Below are 8,720 nucleotides of genomic sequence, written 5' to 3'. Positions count from 1 at the left end.
TCCATTTTGAAGATACATATAAATATTGAACAATGTGGATTTAGTATGTAATGTTCTGTCCATGTTTCTAAGACAAATGTCAATTAAAATGAGACATACCATACTGTGACAAGCCCTGCCTTGAGAATCCAGCACCAACATCCAGATCTGTAATATATTAAATGAGGATTGGATATCATTAATACAAATCATGCCATGTTTAAAATCTTTACATTATTAGCAAATCAATTAAAAACTATTAATCCTTTGGTAGTCCCATGAGTTAATTGTTTCCTCAATTCAATTCATGATAAATATATCCTGTACTCTTATTTTCAATCAGTTGTGTTGTTTACTGTAGCTTAAATTATTTTTTTGTGTTATTTCATTCTCATCAATTGATGGGCATATGTTATAATTTATTTGGATTCTTCTTTTTTTATTATGTATAATATTGAAAATAAGAATACTGTATTCTTCACATATATAATAATTCACATTTCATTTTGACCAACATGTGTAAAGCAATGCCACTTACAGCAAACCCATGTTAACGTGTATGCGCAATTCCATTTTCGCGATCATTGCGCAATGATTCCAAGCGGAATTACGCATCCGTCATTTGACCAACATGTATAAAGCAATGCCACTTACAGCAAACCCATGTTAACGTGTATGCGCAATTCCATTTTCGCGATCATTGAGCAATGATTCCAAGCGGAATTACGCATCCGTCATTTGACCAACATGTATAAAGCAATGCCACTTACAGCAAGCCCATGTTAACGTGTATGCGCAATTCCATTTTCGCGATCATTGCGCAATGATTCCAAGCGGAATTACGCATCCGTCATTTGACCAACATGTATAAAGCAATGCCACTTAGGGCTAACCCATGTTAACGTGTATGCGCAATTCCATTTTCGCTCTGTGACGCATATTCTGTAGAGCGCAAGAAACATCATTCCTATTTCATGTGTCACTAATCTAAAATCAGATATCTAAACATCATATGTAGTGTATGTTGTGAGATCTGTATAGGTTTAGTATCTGACTATATACACATTTTTTAAAAATAAATCAAATATTAAGATATTATATGAAGTTGGATAGTTACCTGGTTCAGATTCTCCATCATCTCCTCCCAGGCCACCGGACGGAGAAGCAGCTGCCCTGGCCCCCGCGTCAGGACTTTCAGATCCCGCAGCTGGGAGGGAAGAAGAGGAGGCCGAGGATGGCGAGGATCTAAATCTTTTGGGGACCCGGAGATTGAGGAGCTTGCATAAAGTCTCCTCATAAGGGAGTAGGTATAGTTTCCGCGGGGCCTTTCTTTGGCCCCCTCTTTTACGGGCTTGTACCCAGTCCCTTATGAGGTTGACTTTTTTTGTTAAGCGCAACCTCATATCTCCGAATCTCCTCATGATTTGATCCTGGCTCCTCTGGACGTCACACATCAATTTAACCGCATTGGTGATAGACTCCCAGAGGGCCTTCTTAACAGGCGCATCTGTCAACCTCCTCTTGTTCCCAAACAGCTGGGGATAAAAGTCCTTGACGGCGTGGACCAGTGCAGCGCTCTCCTGCTTGGTGAACCTGGGAGGTTTCATGCCTGCTGGGTTGTAGAATATATAATATATAATAATAATATATACTGCCTGCAGGCATTAGAGAACTGACAAAGATGGCAACGTGTAATGGACTTTTATATGGTGAAGTAAACATGAGATGCACCATGGGACAAGTTATCTGTACATCTGATTGGATAAAAGTTTGAAATATTGTTAGAATGTCTGTGAGACCATCCTGACTCAAGTTGTGTTTGTGTGATGAACTCTGATTGGCCGTTCCTTAATGTTTCATATCTTAGCAACTTCCATACACATACCTCCTGGTGGTGCTGTAACTTCATTTTTCATGTAGACTTATTTGTAACTCATGGGCCTGTCATGCGGATATGTGTGACGCAGATTTAATATCCGTGATCCGTTAAATATTAATGATTAAATTCTCTTTAAAATCTAATACTGTCACATTAGTAAATGTTGTAGACATTTCTCGGTTTAATAACGGTCTGTTTCTTTAATACAAATACACATTTAATATTGTATGTCTTTATTGTTCATAAAATCCATTTCTTGACTTATTGTGAAGTATTGATATTGCTCTATTAAATGTATTTATAATGCACATTGATTGTGTGCTATTGCGTGACATTAGACTCTAATGTTTAAAGATGCTAATCTGGTGTTTCAAGATGTGTTTCCCACGCAATATTTCTGAATGTTCAAATTCAGGTTATAATGTCAGTAACTTGGATAATCTGTTTATAAATGTTAAACTACAGGTTTGTTTGTTATTAGTAAATAAACCTCGAGCTTGTATTTGTCTGAAGTGCTCATATATGTTATTGTGCAATGGCGTCTTTATTTTTAAATAGACATTACAAACAAACAATTGTATCAAATGATCTGTAGAGATAGAAAATTGTTTAGACTTTAAAATGTAACTCAATTTATCTTAGTATTTAGATATCCTCAACAAAAGAAATTTAAATGCACATGGTTGAGCCAATCACATAAGGCATCTCTGTGCATCCACCAATCTTCATCTACTGAGCCTATCTCGATATGCTTTTCAAGCAAAGTATGTCAAGATAAGAAGAGAAGTAAATACACTCTTTAAATCTCTTAAAGGGACACTGTCCAAACAAATTTAGCGTTCGTGATTCAGATTGAGCATGAAATGTTAAACAACTTTATAATTTAATCCGATTATCAAATGTTAAGAATTATCTTGTTATCTTTCTTTGCAAATCAATAATGATATTTTAGATTACGGACAATTGTTTCCAAAAACCTGGGTTGTCCTTGATGATTGTTGGATAAATTAATCCAACCAAAAAAAAACAAGTTCTGTCCAGAGTACTGAAGCAAATAAATTATCTATTTAATGCCTTATTTTTAAAGTAATGATAGCAACATCACAAGGAGCATTCATAATATGAGACAATTTTTAAAGTTGCTTAAAATAGAATACTCATTCAGAATGTATAAATCATTAATTTTTTAACTGTCTCCCTTTAAGTATATTTTGAGTTCATGTCCCTTTAAAGAAACATTTCACAATAATGCTTTAAAAATCAGAAACCTAAGCACCTTCCTTTTGCTAAATTAGTATAACATATGAGTAAAGCAAATTTAGATTAACTTCTGGATTGCTTTACATACTGACTGAAATATATATTGTTAAGGAGGTATTTCGGAGTCTTCAGCTTAGAGGGACATTAAGCTATATGTTATGTATGCATTTTGGATAAGATTATAATATTTGAACAACTTAATATGTTTTGGTATTCAATCATTAGATTGTAATGATATATTCTTGGATTAAATACATATCTACATAGGCTATTTTGATGCTGATTGTTTGTTGCACATAGATGCCTTATGTAATTGACTAAGATATGTGCATTGATGTATCTTTTTCAAATTATATTTAAAGACTGAATGTAATTCTATAGTACTTTCTAAATATGTTGAAATTCTTTTATGAATTATTGAAAAAACAATACTCAATATACTTTTTGAATGTCCCTTTAAGGACCAAAACATTTGGAATGTTGATTTAACATTGTCAAAATAAACTAAAGGGGAATGAAAATTATATATAGATATGTGATGTCTAACCCAAGAGGTAAGATTTTAAAAACTACATATTAATAACTATAGTTAAATGACTCCAGTAGAAAATTAAATCGATTAACCTGGCATCCAATAACTAGCTTGTGAAAAATATCAAGTTAAATGATCTAACATTTATAAATGTAAAAATTAAAAGAATTTAGAAAATAATGTTTTGAGATACCTAAGGAAGATACAAGATCTTATAAAATTAATTTTACATTCAACAACACTGTCACTTTAATGTAATTGAACCACTTTCCCTTCTTAAAAGTGAAAATAAATAATTTATGTCAAATTTTGACTACATATCCGAAATTATTTTAACATCTAAGAATTTCCAAAGAAAAGCATCGATGGATCTCACTCCCCAATTAATTTAAAAAAAGATAGTTTAATGTAATATTCTCTGAATCAGTGGATTTTCTAAAATTAATGCATTATTTGATCTTATGCATGTGCTTGTCAAATAGCCAACTACCAGTCATTGGAGTCAAATTGTTTTTTATTGACAGATTATCTGGATATTTATTATAATCTGTTCAAAAGAGTGTATTTAATACTAAAATGTTTATTATTACCATTTAAAAAATTAAAAGTTTCTGAAACAAAAACAAAAAAATATTCCTGGAAGTCATCAGATGACAATCTGAAATAATTTTATTTTTTTTTAACAAAGTTAATACACACGTTGTCAAATATTCATAAAATACATTTACAATCATCTTGTGTCTATGCTCTAACTTTTGTTCAAAATTTTATCAAGATATTTATTAATTAAATTTAAAAAAAAAACCAAATTTAAATATCTGAATTTCTAATTCTACATAATAATGTATATCACATTTCAATAATATATATGTATGCTGAACATAAATGTAATATTTCATGTCCATTCAAATACCTCTATATCAACTATAATATGTATTCCTTTTTCTGATTGTGATCCCTAAATATCTAATTATGAAATAAGTATGACTAATGTATGTAAGCTACCAATATTCAACATTCTTCCTGTGATTCTTAACTAGCATGCATTGGTACACCAACCTGGATAATGCATGGCCTTTGAAAGTCAATTCAGGGGTAAACAGTTGATCTTCAATAGGTGTCTTATTCATCAGTTCATAAAATAGAGGACTGTGAAATACCATCTAAAAAAGTAAAATCATCTAAGTGTCTGATTGTGATCCCTAAATATCTAATTATGAACTAAATATGACTAATGTATGTAAGCTACTAATATTCAACATTCTTCCTGTGATTCTTAACTAGCATGCATTGGTACACCAACCTGGATAATGCATGGTCTTTGAAAGTCAATTCAGGGGTAAACAGTTGATCTTCAATAGGTGTCTTATTCATCAGTTCATAAAATAGAGGACTGTGAAATACCATCTAAAAAAGTAAAATCATCTAAGTGTCTGATTGTGATCCCTAAATATCTAATTATGAACTAAATATGACTAATGTATGTAAGCTACTAATATTCAACATTCTTCCTGTGATTCTTAACTAGCATGCATTGGTACACCAACCTGGATAATGCATGGTCTTTGAAAGTCAATTCAGGGGTAAACAGTTGATCTTCAATAGGTGTGTTATTCATCATTTCAAAAATAGAGGACTGTGAAATACCATCTAAAAATGAGAAATTAATCTAAGTGTCTCCAATAGGATGCCTCCACAGCCTTATTCTATCAAATAGTTGGCACTTACCATGTGAACATGTCTTTGTATGGTTTTCAAGGTCAGCAGATTGGAAAGATAATGCCAGACATGATCCCATTGGTACACTTCAATTTCAATCTTGGCTTTTTCCACTGTCAGTCTGGGCAATCTTCACTGTCAGGCTTCTAATTCTTCCCTTTCAGTCTTTAGATTAAGTCATCTCCCTAATGGCAGAAAAAGTTTAATAAAAATTACTACAAGTGTGTGAATCAGTTCTGTACCCCTCTCCCACCCCCCATTTCAGAATAAATTTCTGTCACTAGCTTACTAAGCATGTGTAGCATCTTGTGTTATGTTCTATCAAGTGTGAAGATGAGTCATATTGAGCAGGACGAACCTCTAATGTGTGACATTGAACCATAGTCATGCTAGAGGATAGTTATGCTAGAGGATCCCTTTGAGTATTTACATTTTAAGTAATGTGTAAACTAAATACTAGTTTAGAAAATGTATGCCATATGATGTATTTGTGTACAATTCATGCCAGCAACAGTCCATACATTTATACTTACCATCTGATGTCCTCTTTAAAAACCAGGTGGCAAAGACTCGCTACAGGACCCAATGCCCAGAGCATCACCTATATTAATAAATGAAACACATTTTTAGCATTTGATGAACAATCCTAACATGTTTGCACAATTCTCTACTTGTCATTTCCCTAGAGTTCACATCTATTGACAATACTCCAGTCTAACTTCTATTATTTACCGTCTAAAGTGGCGGTTGATGATGTCTGCTCTGACATTGAGCCCCTCATCCCGAAATGGCCCCTCTAGAACAGGATCATCCTCCTCATCTCTGAGGAGGTTTCGGTGCGCCGGGACGCCCTGCAGCATCCCAGCCCGCTGTGCAATATTATGCAGGACGCTACAGGCTACAACGATCTTAGCCACCTTCTTTGGGTTGTACTGGAGGGCTCCTCCCGACCTGTCCAGGCACCTGAACCTCATCTTCAGGAGCCCGAACATCCGTTCAACCACCGCCCTGGTTCTCTTATGAGCCCTATTGTAGCGCTCCTCAGACACATCAGTTGGGCTACGCAAGGGGGTAATGAGCCAAGGCCGGCTCATGTACCCAGAATCACCTATAAATTATGAACAGAACATGATTCAAACAGAATCCTCAAAATAGTATTTGGAGTCCAAAAAAAAGTTTTGTACACGATAATCCACTAACAAATGTTTTTAAAAAAAATAAAAAAAATCTAGTTCAATATTATTCTCTATCTTCCCATTTCATCTAAGACATGCTACATATGCGTATTTCTCCTAAATCAAATCTTGTGTAAAATGCAAACTACATGGTTACATTGCATTCTCTATCTGAGCATTTAAGGTAAGACATGCTACATATCTGCATTGAACTAAAAGTAGACATTAGCGGAAAGAGACAATGACATGGTTAAATTGCATTAGCTAATATCTTGCCATTTCAACTAAGACATGCTACATATGCGTATTTCTCCTAAACCAAACCTTGTGTAAAATGCAAACTACATGGTTACATTGCATTCTCTATCTGAGCATTTAAGGTAAGACATGCTACATATCTGCATTGAACTAAAAGACATTAGCGGAAAGAGACAATGACATGGTTAAATTGCATTCGCTAATATCTTCCCATTTCAGCTAAGACATGCTACATATGCATATTTCTCCTAAACCAAACCTTGTGTAAAATGCAAACTACATGGTTACATTGCATTCTCTATCTGAGCATTTAAGGTAAGACATGCTACATATCTGCATTGAACTAAAACTAGACAGCGGGGGGAAAAAATAAATGGTTAAATTGCATCCTATAGCTGAACATTACGCTAACATTTTAAAACTACAGTGGCAATTGTCAAACTAATTAACCATGTTGTGCACAAATACTCACCAACGAGATAACCAGGGGGCATTTGTCTTTCCTCAAACGGTCTCCACAGGGACGACAGAGAGAGGATGCGGGCATCATGACTAGTTATCAAACACCACAGAGAATGTACCTTGAGCCAGGCCATGCATGTACAGTTCTCCGGATTGAAAACTCCCGGAGGCCAGGACGTATAGACAGCTTAGCATCTTACTCATGGCGGGAACAGCAGTCCTTATTCTTATACGTGGCTCCAAATGAGGTTTAAGAAGATTGTAAAGGCCAATGAGCTGTTCGCGATTGAGCCGATACTTATCATAAACCTCAAAGTCGCTCATGTTTTCCAAGGTGGGTCTCACCCTGTAGACAGGAGGACCTCGAACCAGACGACCCCTTCGTCTCAGTCTGAGCCGCCGAGGCTGCCTGATTTGACCAACAGCTAGTTCGCCAATAGCAGCACCAGCAGCGTCTACCATGTCATCGTCATCCATCTTTCAAAACAGCGTAACAAGGTATGCACTTGATCTGATGTGGATCACAAGTGATGCATTGGCCATGTTGTTTGGAGGATTTATAGTAAAATTAGTCCAATGGTAGTGAGTTTGTAATGATTGCTAATTGTATTCACTTGTTTGTATGTGAGCGGCGCGAATGCTTTCACAGTGGGTGTTTTTTGGTTGTTTGCTGAAATGTTGTTTTCCAACAATGAATCTCAATGTGAAAGTGTCAAATATCACACATACAGTGCATGTTTGTAATGTTTGATCATATGCGTAATCAATATTTATGAAACGCGATCTTATAGTAACAAGCACACGTCCAGGCTAAAATGAATGAAAGTGCATAGTTGTGTATAATGTGCATCGAATGTGATCGATCAATGTTGCTGCAATATTGTTTGTAAACGATAAATTAACATCTGCCATCTGTAGTATTGTATATTTATGAGTGATTGCCGAGCAGTCAATATTGTATGCGTCCCTTTAAAATCGCAATAATAATTCAGAACTTCCCATCTGCCATCTGTAGTATTGTATATATAAGTGATTGCCGAGATGTGAATATTGTATGCGTCCCTTTAAAATCGCAATAAGAATTCCGAACTTCCCGTCTGCCATCTGTAGTATTGTATATATAAGTGATTGCCGAGCTGTCAATATTGTATGCGTCCCTTTAAAATCGCAATAAGAATTCCGAACTTCCCGTCTGCCATCTGTAGTATTGTATATATAAGTGATTGCCGAGCTGTCAATATTGTATGTGTCCCATTAAAATGGCACTAATACTGAAGAACTTCCGGCTGTCATCTGTAGTATTGTATATATAAGTGATTGCTGAGCTGTCAATATTGTATGCGTCCCTTTAAAATCGCAATAATAATTCCGAACTTCCCGTCTGCCATCTGTAGTTTTGTGTATACATAAGTGATTGCCGAGCTGTCAATATTGTATGCATCCCTTTAAAATCGCA

The sequence above is a fragment of the Bombina bombina genome, chromosome 3 (genome assembly GCF_027579735.1).
Source record: "Bombina bombina isolate aBomBom1 chromosome 3, aBomBom1.pri, whole genome shotgun sequence".
Lineage (NCBI taxonomy): Eukaryota > Metazoa > Chordata > Amphibia > Anura > Bombinatoridae > Bombina > Bombina bombina.
This window is presented reverse-complemented; position numbering follows the sequence as displayed.